Genomic DNA, 15,535 nt, shown 5'->3' with positions numbered 1-15,535 from the left:
TTGAGGAGAGAAAAACCTCCACTGGGTATTGAGCCCATGAAAATGAAATAAAACTAAAATCATTTTCATTTGCCAAAAAAATAGTTTGAACCTTTTAAAACACAATTTAAAGGCTTTGAAGTTTAAAGATTTATAATCCTTCGGGCAAATTTATAGGATGCTGAAATGGCAATATTATCACCTAAATCAAATGTGTCACACTGACACAGAATGCTTTTATTTAATTTTTTTACGGCACTCATTTCTCAACAGACACTGGCTCAATGAAGTGTCTGCTGAGATGCCAAGCTGTTTTGATCTATATCTGCCACTGCCATCATATTAGGAAAGTATGTTGGTTGGCAAATGTTTTTATTGTGGAACAGTTTCGACCCCGGACCCTGTCACAACACTGTGTACTCTAGGAAGTCTGTGATTTATCAGCCTCAAAGACATGGATCTCTTTGACACACTTCTGTTTGTGAATCCAGGCCAACAGATCTGAGAGGCTTGAAAAAGCCAACTGCCTTCAAGTTCCTCTCCCATATCCGAAATATGCTGAGAGTGGGAGAAGACAACCTCTAGGGGGAGGGGAGGGTGGCTGTTTGAAAAAGGGGTTCCGATATAATGAGCAACCCAGATTTGTACTGCGCCTTTCACGGCGGTGATGACAAACATACAGTGCAATCAAGGCAACGTGATATTTATAAGCTGAGCTGAGCTGAGAACACCTCCCTCTCTGTCTCCAATGACTAATCTCACTCAACAGTACAATTTATGCCATTTGGCTCGTCTGTAGGATATAGTGTTGACATAGGATTTCTGAATTAACAACCAACACACGGAGGCTGTCACTATTGTGTGACGGCACAATCTCTACGACTGAAGGCTGAGTATTTCGAATGCATAGACATTTATTACAGTTAGCGAGGCCTGAGGGCACGAGAGTCAATTTTCATTGAAATGAGAGGTTTGCTTAATAAGCTGCTCAATGCACATATCTCCATATGAGTTGATGCGCACAAACCCTAACCTCTCCATTCCCATGCAACACCCTGGCTTCTCTCCAGTGCACCAAATGTCTCCTTTTTTCATCCGCGTATGGCATTAGACATCTGCTGCAGAACTAAAACCAGTGCAGCTTGTTCGTTCCATCATTCATCTGAAGCCATTTGGGCTGCATCCTGTTCCCCAAGACCTATCTTTTGCTTACGTAATTCGCTTTCACGTTGCGATGGCCACAGGCAGACTAATTATAAATCACTGACTGATATCCACATCAACAACTGATTCATTGCACCGTCACAGACGGTAAAGAATCTCAAATGTGTTCAAGCTAAAAACATCAATATCAGTTCACACAGCTCCGCGGGTCTATAAATGAAGCTGTTTTGGATGGATCTAATTGTTAGCTTGTGTCACTATGCAGGGTAGCTCATTATGTTCACGCTTGATGAATTTTGCTATGGCTCCGAGAGGGATTTGAACCCGTGACCCCAATATTGCTCTGCAGGCAAGTAGGCAATGAGCAAGGAAACCAGGTTAGGCCATTCCAGGAGCACATTCACCTCGGCGCGGTCTAAATTGTTAAGGGAGATCTACTGTGACAACCAACATACTGCAGGTAATAAACCACGGTATCTTCGCTCCAGTACAAATTCGCAGAAGAGTAATGTGAACAGGCGTTCACAGAGGCCACATGACCCAGCAACAGCCCTTGGTGATTCCAGAATTATCATCAGCAAGAATCTGCCACAAGAGACCTTATTAAACATAAACATAAAGCCTGAATAAAACACATAAAACCAGAGGGTTTTTCGCAGCTCAGTCTTCCTGGGCACTAGATCAGATACGAGGATTGTTAAAAGTTACAGGATAAGCAAAGCTTTACAAGCTTGTGCCTTAGTCTTGTTTGCAATATTTCTACAACAGTGATTGTTTTATTTATTCATTCATTCATTTTCGTTTTGCCTTAGTTCCATTATTAGTCTGGGGTTGCCACAGCAGAATGAACTGCCAACATATCCAGCATATGTTTTACGCAGCGGATGCCAACACTGGGAAACACCCACTCTTGCATTCACACACATACACTACAGCTAATTTAGTTTATTTAATTCACCTGTACCACATGTGTATGGACTGTGGGGGAAACTGGAGCACCCGGAAGAAACCCACGTGAATATGGGGAGAACATGCAAACTTCACACAGAAATGCCAACTGACGATCGTGAGCTGATCACGCTACCCACTGCCTCATCGTGATGCCTATTATTTCATTTTTTCAGCACAAAAGTAGTATTAACATCATTTAAAAATCCAGTAAATGGTTAAACATTTATTTTGTCTTTCATGCACCTCTTGTTATAGAAAGCAGCTGTAAGGGTGTGTGTAGATTTTTTAAAAAGTTATACTGTCCTATATTGTGACTGTCTCAGGCATAGTTCAATAAATTATGCTTATGGGTTAAAAAACTATATTAATTTATTTCCTTTTCGGCTTAGTCCTTTTATTAATCTAGGGTCGCCACAGTGGAATGAACCACCAACTTATCCAGCACGTTTTTTTTTTTTTGTTTGCAGCGAATGGCCTACCGAATGGCTACCTACTTCGCCCCCACATTGCCCTAATATATATATATATATATATATATATATATATATATATATATATAAACTGTAAAGTCTTTTTACAAGTGGTTATTTTACTAAATGACAATCTTTTTTTTTCATCCATATATTTTTAAAAACATAGGAACTTGATACCTGTTTGCATAGGTGTAATTTAATTTACTGGTAGGAGAGGACAATAAATATAACATTTCTCTTGAGCAATTTTAAAGGGGACACAAATAATAAAGTAACATTTTACTAAACGATATGTCCCCACAGTGAAAAACTTCGCTTCTATCATTATTATTGTTTAGGGAAGGGATCTGTGGGTCAGTTGGTCAGTCAGAGACAGCAAAGAAAGCTGGTGAGAGATGGGTCTTTTCTCATTAATGTTTCGCTTGATTTGACATGCTTGTCATATACAATAAAAACAAGGAATTCCAAAAAGTTTTTAACATTTTATTTAAAATTATGACCCTAATTAAAGTCCCTTAAGAATCCAAACTAACCATATGGTTTTGTTAGCTCACATTGCTAGTTTTGTAGTAAACAATTTATCCGTGCATGTCCTTAAGAAAAATAAATAGTTTGCCCCTTTAATCTTTAATTGAAATCTGAAAATGCAGTTCCTGATTGTTTTTTAGTTTTATTCTCAGATTATGGGATTTTGAGGTATTGATCGTAGCTAACATATTTAACCACAGTTTTGACAAAAAACAGGAATGGTGAGCATCATCTGTTAGGTTGTAATAACTCTTCTAAAACCCCTTTTCCTGGTCTTTCTGAATGAAATGCCTACTTCACTACATCCATTTAGCCAATGGTAAATAAAACAAACCATGCCTACTGTTTGCTCATTTAATATTCTGCTTCTCTAGGAACTGCGTCACAATATGAAAAACAAAAACAAATGCAGCTTCAATTGACTTTTAAAAACAGAAGATTTTATTATACAAAAAATACAGAGGGGTTATTTTATTTATTTATTTTTTTTTTTTAGCACAGTGGACTTTTGGTAAATGCTGAACAATATGGTAACTGTGGCCATTAATGCTAAGTTAACATTATGCCAGTTGTCAGAAATAAAATAATGGATGGGAAATGGCTTTGGCGTGTTTAGTTCCAGTGCAATACTCAACAAGCTATTGTAAACAAGCTAACGTTAACTAGATGAGTGATATTTTAATTGCTAATATAGCAGATTTATGACATCGGTAATCAACATTTTTGCCACAACTAATTTATGAAGGAGTCTGCATGATCTACATAAAAGATATTATTATTATATTATTATTATTATATTATTACTACATAAAAGATACACTTTATTTCATGTAGCATAATGTGGGTATTTATATAGCACATTTATCATGTATGGCCACACACCCAAAGTGCTTCTCAATCTTTGGGGGGGGGGGGGGGGGGGGTGTCTCTCCACACCACCAGTGTGCAGCATTCACTTGGATTATGCGACGGCAGCCACAGGACAACAGCGCCAGAGTGCTCACCACACACCAGCTCTAGGTGGAGTGGAGAGACAGTGATAAAGCCAATTCAGTAGATGGGGATGATTGGGAGGCCATGATGGATAAGGGCGGAGAGGGAATCTGGCCAGGACACCAGGGATACACCCCTACTCTTTACAAGAAGTGCCATGGGATTTTTAATGACCACAGAGAGTCAGGATCTCAGTTTAACGTCTCATCCGAAAGACGTTTATTAATTATTGTTATAAAGTGTCATAAAATATGCTGCTATATTAATGTGCATATGGCACTTCCGGCCGGCCATGTATCCGGACCAGACTTTACTAGGAAAGCAGGCAGTTGGCCAAAGCACTGTGAGGAAGGGGAGGGGGAACACAGTTGTTTCGAAATGCATTTTTGCATTTGTTTTTGTTCTACTTACACAACTATTTTAAGTATACATACTTATATTTTCACAATAGATTTAAAATAAATAAATAATAAATCAATATACATCCCTCGGGACTTACGCCCATGCCTTTTTGTTACTGAAAGCCATGTTCTGTGGTAAAGTAAATGCAAATTTTAAATTGCCAATTCAACAAAAAAACTTGAATTAGTTAAAAGACTCCATTCAAGACCATTTGACTGAACTTCGATGCCCATAATGTGCACCAGTTAAGTCTCTTTTTTTGGAACCACTTTAAAATTGTTAAGTATCACCCTTTGTGTGACACCACTTTTTAATGAAAATGTCCAACAAGTCTCACAAGTCATAGATAAAAATCCTAATTTCATATAAAATAAATAGCACCATATGAAGCTAAGTTGCTAAAATTAGGGTTAAAATGCTATCTGCATATTATTAAAAGTGTTTTTTTTCTGAATATTTGATGCTTTTCTTAATTTATGATGGTGTACAGATTTTGTTTTTAAAAGACAAAGCACATATGATCAGTAACCACAAAATGGGAATGAGACGTTTGTTCTTGTAGATTTAGCCATGGTTGACACAAGCATGAACGCATCTAACAAGAGCTATCGATTCTACAGTAATGGTCCAAAGGTCAAACATTTTAGCTAAAGAGGATGTACGACATTATCCCACTTAAAATTCCATCATTGTACTATTGTTACTTGAAATTCAGCTGGGACAAAGCAACAGGAACGCCGCACGATTAATAAAACACCATTTTTAAAGAGAACGCCAGTGTGGCTGTGTGTTTGGCACACGCTGCTGGCTGGATTATGTCTTGTCTAACAGCACTTCCTCTGACCCGAGAACAGTACACCAGCAGTGCGGTCATTCATTCGCCTCACTGCATTAACACTGAGGCAATAAGAGAATAAATTGCATTTGCAAATGTGCTGGAGCACAATCCTTCTCGTTTTAGCAACTTCTGCAGTTTTAGAAGAAGCAAGTCCGCACGATCCCTTCAGTCTATGTCATTAAACTTTTTAATTTTGCACAGCCTGACCCACATTAGAGATGGTCTTTATGAAGCATCAGGTTGAGCAGAAGCATTTCAACTGCTTCATTTTTCTCTAAATGGCAGAGATTACTGAGGTTAATGGGTGTGATATTGGCTAAATGCTCTCGTTTACAGGCATCTTCGTGCCTTGGGGGAACTGAATGGTATCTGGCATTTTTTTGGCTCAGCACACACATTCAATACATTAACACTCATCCTCATGACAGCACACCAGTGCCTGCATTACACACTGAACCTTGTTTCTTTGAACTACTTGTGATGTATCATCAATCAAAACAGAGCTTGGGGATTAAGAATGTCCAGCCTAAGAATTAATTTCAAGTCACGGTCTTAGAAAAGAGTAAGGTTTCTCAAAAGGAAGGTTTGTTCATGGCGATATTTTACTGGTCTTACTCCATTATTGCAAACTGCAAATTAATATGATTTTTTTTTTCAAACAGTGACCCCAATGGATGTTTGATTTTAATCACACTTTTAATTTTAGAGAATTCATTTTCTCTAAAACACTGTAATTGAGCTATTTGATGCTTTCATTTAAGCTGGCTAAGATGATTATGGTCCACAGTGGACTGAAAATGCTCAGAACATCTGTCATGGATTATTTGCAGTGAAAGGCAAGTTAAATCCATCTAGTATATGTATCTAACGCAGAGAATCTTTATTATATCTACAGGCATTAGCTTGTCAAATATTATTGCTGTTTTGTTATTATTGTAATTCTTTCTTCTTAAGAACTTAAGCCAAGCAGTGCTTGGAGGAAAATGTGTATTGAAGGCATCCATTAAAACATAAAACATGTATTAGCCCTTTTATTGACGACTACTTTGACTGAACACAACTACATTATACTACAATATTAGCTAATACTTTGCTATAAAAATACTGGGTTGTTTGAAAATATAATAAACCCATGTTTTAGGTTAAAAACCTAATAGTAAATTTTAAAAAAAGTTTATATTTTACATAATTACTAAATTAGTTTTGGTCAACAAAACAACAACACCAAGTTATTTTAAGTTGGAACTTTACTGCAGTGTCCTTTCTAATTTTATTGACCAAAATGATCTGTGATTTTTGTCACAAATGTACACACTAGAAACTCTGTTTTAACTCAACTTTGTGTCAAATATGAACAGTAACATTTTTTTTTTTTGGAATTAAATTTGGTAACACTTTAATTTGATGGTCCATTTGAGTATTAGTAGACTGTCTGCTTAATATCTGTTGATGCTGCTCCTTCAATAGACATTTAACTGACTATAAGAAAGTTTGCAAGTACATGTCAACTTACAGTAACCCTAACCCTTAACCCCAACCTAATAGTCTACTTATAGTCTAATGAGAATTAGTTGGCATGCAGATGCAATGTAACTTAAATTCAACAAACGGGCCATCGAAATAAAGCGTGACCTTAAATTTTAACCCAGCTTTTGGATTTGTCCCAAAATTGGGTTTAAAACAACTATGCATTTTAAGAGTGTAGATTTATAGTAGATCATTTGTTTCACTTAGAATATCATAATTACACAGTTTATTGCTACTGATACCCACTAAATCTATTTTTATAGCATTCATGATGTTTTTTCAGCCATAAACAGGACTGGTTTTCAGCACCTTCCCAAAAAAGACAGCTCCTCAATCCTCAACCACCACTGGTGAAGCAACAGCCCACGAACCCATGAATCATCCATCATAAATTACGTAAGCTCCCTCAAAAACCAATACATGGCTCAGAAGCTTTTCCAATGAATCAGACTTCTTATAGTGTCCATTACAGCACCTCTCTACCTAGGGAACTTCTGAAATCTTGTGAGGGTTGAATGTTAAATGCAGATTAGCACCCGGGTGAACTGCCAGCCTTCCCAAGCCACCGGGAGTTCTTTTCCTAATCGCAAATTAATTATAAAACGAGTTATGATGCAATGTGTTAACTAATAACCTTTCCTTGTGCAGTATTCAGGAAGCTTTAAAAGTCACCGGGGTCTATTAGAAGCAATGAGAAACAGTTGTGTCGACCATCATGGATACACTGCCTCTTTCCCCTTGTCTCTTTAGAGCATAGCAATGCACATGTGAACAGAATATGAATGACCCAACGCCATATTCTAGCAAAAGTAATGGTAAGTAGAGCAGCAGGGAAAGCAAAAAGACAGCTGAATAAATAAACGACAATCTACCACACCACAGCTATAGAAATAATGCAAATATCCCTCTGCAGCACAGACAGGCAAGCAGGCAGAGATAGATAGATAGATAGATAGATAGATAGATAGATAGATAGATAGATAGATAGATAGATAGATAGATAGATAGATAGATAGATAGATAGATAGATATTTAAAAACATATACATCAAATGCATCAATTCAGCGCTAACTTGCTGAGAAAATAGATTCGCTTTGAAACAGATTTGCACAGAACGGTTAGATTAGGCTACGGTTCCTTACCCATTTCTGTCAGGAAACGCATGCTGTGAGGCGAAATCAGTAAATGGGAGCATCACTGCAGCCCTTACAAAACCCAGTTCATGTAGAATCCATGCACGATGTACGGAGATGCAAGTAAGAGCAGCGCGCTCTAAAGCGCTCGGTGAGCTTTGACAAAGCAAAGCAGGTGCAAAAAAAGGGGGAGGGGGGCTGGAAGAGAACAAATCTTTTACAAAATCTGTAAGAAAAAAAAAAAGAATAAATCTAACACCGCTGATATATTTTGATGGACGCACAAAAGTCTAAGATCCACATCCGGGAAGGAAATGTCTAAACCACATGGGTTTTCATCAGCCTCCCTTTGGGTAAAATCCAGGAGAGTTAGTAGTACTTGGTAGGCTTCACTGATCGAGATGCGCCCTTAAAAGGCACTGCCATAAACCGCCGTGCTCTTCAAATCTTGCCCACATCCAGCACCGCAGTCCATAGATGTGCCATAACGTGCTGACTCCGCCGAATGCTGTTGAATGTGTTACAGCAGCATCACCTTGAGTCTGCTTCCTCTCGCCTTGATCATTACTCGTGAGCGATGTCCACTGCAGAGCCTCCTCAAAGTTGAACCGTCGCCTCGACTGAATACTTGAGCCTCAACAACCAATTATAAGGTTTTAATTGTTGTTGCTAAGGTGTCTTCTGGCGTTTAATGTTAGCGTATTTAACTTAACTCGTTCCCTTGGTGAATCTCAGCTCACCACCGTCTGGGCTCATTTACAGCGACGTTTGTTTGGCGCTGCAGTTTTCTGCTTCTTCGTTGTGCTTACAAATCGCTGTTGCGCCGGGCAGCTCTGTGTTTCGTCAGAAAATGTAAATAGAAAGTGTAAGCACACTAAAAGAGGCTCCGTCTGTGAAAATGTGGCTGAGGAGAAGGGAATATTTGCAGCGACTGACGGATGCTGTATTACACCTGACACTGCGCGTTTGAAACGCATCTGTTGCTGAATGATGCGCATCACCGTGCGCGCGCGCGCAGTCTTACTAAAGTAAAAACAAGGCAAAGAACAGAGTGAAAGCTTTATTTAATCTTGGCTGTATTAATAAGTATGGACTCTCTCCCATTCTCCCTCGCTCCCTCTTTTGGCACAAATTGATGTGGGATTGCCACCTACCGGCATGCATCGCCCTCTCGATATTCCTGTTTTCTGCCAACCATCACCAGGATAACAGTACATCTCAAAATTTTACACGTGTGGAAAGCATTGTAGTGATTTTTTTTATTCTTTCTTTCCTGTCTTTAAAAATAGCAGATTTAGTCTTTTTTGTCTTTATGTCATCTTTTTGGACAAGGTAGCCTACTACTGTATGCTGATTAATTCAGAATTTATAATGATGATAATAACAATAATAATAATCATTATTATTATCATTCATTCATTCGTTTTCTTTTCGGCCTAGTCCCTTTATTAATCCGTGGTGGCCACAGTGGAATGAACCGCCAACTTATCCAGCATGTTATTTACGCAGCGGATGCCCTTCCAGCCGCAGCCCAACACTGGGAAACATCCATACACTCTCTCACACACAAACACTACGGACAATTTAGGTTACCCAGTTCACCTGTACCGCATGTGTTTAGACTTGTGGGGTAAACCGGAGCACCCGGAGGAAACCCATGCCAACACAGAGAGAACATGCAAACTCTGCACGGAAATGCCAACTGACCCAGCCGGGGTTCGAACCAGCAACCTTCTTGCTGTGAGGCGATTGTGCTACCCACTATGTCACCTTGCAGCCTAACCTTTGTGACTGAGTAGAACGAGGCTAAAGGCTGGAATAAAAGGTTGCTTAGATGCAATTTTCCTCCTGAAACACTACCTGGCAACAAAAAACTAATCTTTCCTAATCAGTTCTGTGTAGCCTAGCGGTTGGAAATTGCTTTCTATAAGGAAGAGATTTGCATCGGATGTACAAAGAGGGTCCATTTATTTGTGAAAAACACTGAAATTGTTTTTATAACTGAATTCATAATAATTCAGAATGAAGTGCTTATAAAATCCAAGACATTGAAAGAAATTACATAATGGATTAAAGGGATGTGTTTTGATGAAGCTGTAAGCTATTGTAATTTTTTTTTAACACTTTAATTTACCTGACATCATGAAAATGACCAGTGTTTAGTATTTTTACATTGATGACAGATTCAATGGCAAAGGCAAATGCTCTTAAGAATGATCTAGAACGCTTTGTATTGTTGTGATATATTATGAAAATTATTTTTATGCTAATATGAGATATACTGCAGCAGTCATAGAGCATGGATGCTCTCCAAATATGTTGTAATAGCCTAGTTGTAGTAGTGCTAAACCATGCTTATATCACCATTGTGGAAAATCCTGGTTTAACTTTGACCAAGTGGTTCATTTATAGTAATCCACTGGTCCAGATGACTGATCGACTGATTGATTAGTAAGGCTGACATCACCCTCGTCTGAAAGAGTCTAGCAGAGTCAGCATATCAGCATGTCCCAATGCTCAATCATTTAGATCAGCAAATTTACAGCAAAAGAATTTTGCATTGTTTAAAAAACCAAACTTAATTTAAAGGGATAGTTCACCCAAATCATTTACCTTTCACTTGTTCAAAACTTATTTGAGTGTCTTTCTTCAGTTGAATACACAATAAGTTTGGAAAATGCTGGTTGCTGGGACCAATTAATTAATTAATTAATTAATTAATTTATTTATTCATTCATTCATTCATTCATTTATTCATTCATTTTCTTTTCGGCTTAGTCCCTTTATTAATCAGGGGTTGCTACTGCGGAATGAAGCGCCAACTTATCCAGCACATGTTCTACGCAGCGAACGCCCTTCCAGCTGAAACCCATCACATGGAAAACACCCATACACTCTCATTTACCCATACATTACAGACAATTTAGCGTAGACAGTTCACCTATAGCACAGAAACCCTTTAACTAGCGACCTTCTTGCTGTGAGATGACATCGCTGTCCACTGCACCACCAGGCCGACAGGAACCATTTGACTTTGTATTTTCTTTTCCTACTATGGAAGTCAATGGGTCTTATGCAACTAGCATTCTTCAAAATATCTTCTTGAGTGTTTTCATGAGAAGACAGAAACTCATAAATGTTTAAATCCCCATCATGGAGAATACATAATGAGATGATATTTTTATTAACCATTGCTTCAATACAACTACTTTTGACATTGTTTTTATTACTCTATTACAAATACAGCAAAAGTCCATCATATACCTCACCATACACTAAAAGCTGTATTTTATTGTGCTATGGTCTGTACATCAGCCTTCAGTTTAATCAGTGCAATATACTGTTCACCCTAATCCACTATTCTGTGATCTAATGAAAGGAGAGTTACTGATAGCACTCTCTTTATCACCATTATGGCTTAGAGTAAAGCACTCAGCCATAGCTAACTGGGGGTGACTGTCACTGCAATTAATGTAAATAGAAAAACCACTATACCGCCACTCCAAACTTTTACAACACAGAAAACACAGTTGCATATGCAGCACACGCTGTAGGTTTATACAATATGACCCTGCGAGATTGAATAAGGTTGAATAACCTTTTGCTGTTGTTGGGTTTTGTCTACTGTTGTGCTTTAAAATGATAGCTGAAAATTTGGCCATCGTTTACTCCTGCTCTTGTTCCAAACTTGCTTAAATTTCTTTCTTTTGCTAAACAGAAAATACGAGATTTTAAAGCTGGAAACTTGAGGGTGAGAAAATAGTAAGTGAAATTTCAGTTTTTGGATGAACGATCTCTTTAAGTTTTCAGTAGAAGGGGTAACTTTTTCATCCAGGTATGTTGTAAAATCCCAATGGCATATTTTCTTTTTCCATGATGCAACCCAACGCTGATGTTAAACTATAAAGAGATTTAACGCATCAGCTTACAGCAAACTCAAATACACAGAACAAAATCAATGATGAAAAATAAAGGTAATGTTTTTTTTTTTGATGATCATTCTGTTGAAACTCAACATTTTGTTGACTACAGTTGCAACTTAATACGTTAATGATTTATTGAGTTAGCTGACAAGTCAACAATGTATAAAGGAAACCACCAAACTATATTGTAAACAAAATAAGAATTATACCATACACTCTCAGAAATAAAGGTACATGAACTCTCACTGGGGTGGTACCTTTTCAAAAGGTACGAATTTGTAAAGGGTCCATATTGGTACCTCAAAAGTATAAATTAGTACCTAAAAATGTTAAAAAAGGTACCACCCCAGTGACAGCTTGCATACCTTTATTTCTGAAAGTGTACCAGGTAAACAGTATATTTAAAACTATGGTAATTCTACTAATGTTTTAAAATGTAATTTATGTTACAAACATGCATTTTAATCCTGTTTTAGGGTGAACTGAAAGCTTTTAAATGAGAGCATCTGAAACAACACCACCACCACCAACAACAACAAAAAATGGCCAGTGCTGTTATAGCTGCTGACTTCCAAATCCAATTTGGCCTACATCTGATCGGAAAGTCTACACCATCAATGTGTAATGACTTTACAAATTCTGGCAAAATCCCAAAGAATGCTGTTAAAGGGTTTGGGTCTATTGGTAAGGGGAAAAAAGCAGAAAGGCACCTGAAGACTTACCACCAGATATAATAATAATTAATAATAATAATTCCTTACATTTATATAGCGCTTTTCTGGGCACTCAAAGCGCTTTAGACACAATGGGGGGAATCTCCTCATCCACCACCAGTGTGCAGCATCCACCTGGATGGCGCGACGGCAGCCATTTTGCGCCAGACCGCACACCACACACCAGCTGATTGGTGGAGAGGAGACAGCGATGAAGCCAATTGGAATATGGGGATGGTTAGGAGGCCATGATGGACAAAGGCCAGTGGGCAGATTTGGCCTGGATGCCGGGGTTAAACCCCTACTCTTTTCGAAGGACATCCTGGGATTTTTTAACGACCACAGAGAGTCGGGACCTCGGTTTAACGTCTTATCCAAAAGACGGCGCTCACTGAGCAGTATAGCGTCCCCGTCTGGGGCATTAGGACCCACACAGACCGCAGGTTGGGCGCCCCCTGCTGGCCTCACTAACACCACTTCCGGCAGCAACCTAGCTTTCCCATGTGGTCTCCCATCCAGGTACTGACCAGGCGCAGCCCTGCTTAGCTTCAGTGGGCGACCATGTGAGAGTTGCAGAGAGCTAGCTGCCGGCACGGCATATCTGACAACTGTTCTCTCTGCACTACATTGAACTGATTGGTAGCAGATTTTATGTTTACAGATTTAGGATTTACATAAAAAAAAATAATAATAAAATCAATAACACAATGATAATACATCAACAAAAGAAGGATTATAATCTGTTTTGTACAGGTAGTGAGGAAAAAGGCCACATGATGAATCAAAGATCATCATAAACAGCTTTTTTCAAAACTTAATGACACCTGTACTATACTGTACATGTACATAGCAGATTTCTTCCAACTTTAAACCATTTAACTTATTTCTCATTTTAAAACTACATATAACATCATGCACCACACTCACACACCAGGCCCAGGTCACCCTCTGGGTACACACAGACAGCTGAAGCTCATCATCATGACTGATTATTAGGACTATATATACTACACACAATCACTCATCCAGGGCTGAGTCTTCTGTAATGATGACTTGAATGTTAATTACAATCCAGGCTCATTCTGAAAACCTCTATATACATTTCCGGAGATCACCAATTACTTCCCAATAGCAAATTTATTTATTTTTTTGCAGTTTTTGTTTTTGCGAATCCACCAGAGGCCGCTGTGTTTGCTTTCCGGGATCTCAAATTTCTCTCACGAGTGCCATTCGCGCCTGTTGAGTTCGTGTAAACTCACCAGAGGCCACTGTTGACTGACTGACTAATCGACTGACCCACCCTCCTCCCTTCTTAACCCCAATCAACTGTATTGATTGACCCGCCCACCCACTTACCTAAACCTAACTAACAATTTTCAAAAGCAATCCAGAAAAAGAAAAGCCCTGGTCTGAATTTTACCACATTCTCACCCAGGTATTTACTTGTTTATTTAATTTTTTTGTCTTCTGTTTTTGTCTTACCTACTTTCTGGAATTGTTCTTCACCGGACTGGAACCCCGCCATCGTGGTCAACTCCTCACTGTGTCTCAATTCCACCAACGTACATGGTGAGCTAACAGGACAATCCGGTTACAGCGGGAAAGCTGTCCATTTGATGGTAAGCAGTCAGCTGGAAACCGCGAAAAGGAACGGCGTCATTTCGCCCCGTAACGTTGATTTTAAAAACAAAATGCAGCCATACATACTTCCAATTTCCAATCTCCAGAAACATATACAGGGCTATATTTTTAGAATGAGCCTATGTTGTTTAATTAAGATGAATCAGACAGGTAAATAAAGGAGCAAACTGAAGCATACAGGTAATCCAAAAGAGTAGTCGTTAAAACAGGCAAAGAGATCAAGGAAGATGGCAAAACAATGCAAACAGTAAAGAAACACAGGGTCAAAAACACGGTAAGGCATGACAAGTAAACATTTTAAAATGTACACTCTGGAAACAAGACTCAGTCTTAGATGAGTGAGCGTGTGTAGTATATATAGTCCCAATAATCAGTCATGACGAGCTTTGGCTGTGTGTGTAATCAGAGGTTGACCTGGACCAGGTGTGTGAATGCAGGGAGTGATGTAGTTCAGTAGAATGACAGGGAGTTTCGTCCAGCAATTAATAACGGCTACATCGTTGGTGATCATAACATCTTCATTGTTTGTCAAACTTTTCTTTTCGTAAAAATATAATTCTTATAGTTTTTTTTCCTAGTAGTTTTTGCAATTTAGTTTACAACCTACCCTGGTGTTTTTCCATTTTCTTCAGTTAATAACACAGCTTCTATTAAAACAAACAACTGAGTAGTGTGTTTGTAGCAATGTTTTCTTGAGGATTGAGTTAAATAGTTTTCCATCCCAGCATTCGCACCCAGTGAAACCAGTGGGTGACTGTCGGTTTACAGCAAACCTCATCACCTCTTATGCTCCTGTTGCTTTTTCATTTGCTGATAATATTTCATAGACAGGGCTAGCTATAGGTAGGATGTTTTTGCTGGTTCTGCTGCCAGTGAAGACTGTGGGGAAAAATGCTGCCTCGACTACTATGGTTCATCTGCTTTGCAAATAACCTTTTTTTTTGTGGAGGTGGGAGATGGGCTCTCTAATACCTAAAGTAAGGGAAAAGACTATGCCGCATAAAGAAAGCTCAAATGAAATTTATCAATAAGATTGTGCTTTAAATTGATAACACCTTCATATTCAAAACGCTGAGTTATTTTGCTTTCTTTGAATCCATTTTCTGAAGCTCAGCAGTTTATGCAGAGGTTGACAGGACGCATGAATTTATTTTCTGATAAAATTGTATGGGGTGAGAAAATGCTACAGCGGGTACACTGTGTTGTGATTTTAATTTCTTATATGGTGCAATGCAGTTGGTCAGATGTGGACAAGCAGTTATGGGTGGAT

At 38.6% G+C, this 15,535-nt stretch overlaps 1 protein-coding gene across 2 annotated transcripts in view; it reads right to left on the bottom strand.

Annotated features, from left to right (window-relative positions):
• Positions 1 to 15,535, bottom strand: part of lrrc4cb (leucine rich repeat containing 4C, genome duplicate b) — a 97,079-nt gene that overhangs the window by 67,941 nt on the left and 13,603 nt on the right. Inside the window, exon 1 of one of the 2 annotated variants that reach the window (XM_087261835.1) lies at positions 7,998 to 8,148. The exons of the other annotated variant lie outside the window; for it this stretch is intronic. The gene's annotated coding sequence lies outside the window, so the exon portion shown is untranslated. Of the gene's footprint in view, positions 1 to 7,997; positions 8,149 to 15,535 lie in introns of those variants that run through there. 2 annotated transcript variants of the gene reach the window in all.

The sequence above is a fragment of the Danio rerio genome, chromosome 7, assembly GCF_052040795.2.
Source record: "Danio rerio strain M-AB ecotype USA chromosome 7, GRCz13ab, whole genome shotgun sequence".
NCBI lineage: Eukaryota > Metazoa > Chordata > Actinopteri > Cypriniformes > Danionidae > Danio > Danio rerio.
The sequence above is the reverse complement of the archived record's forward strand: the minus strand, read 5'-3'. Positions and strand labels throughout refer to the sequence as shown.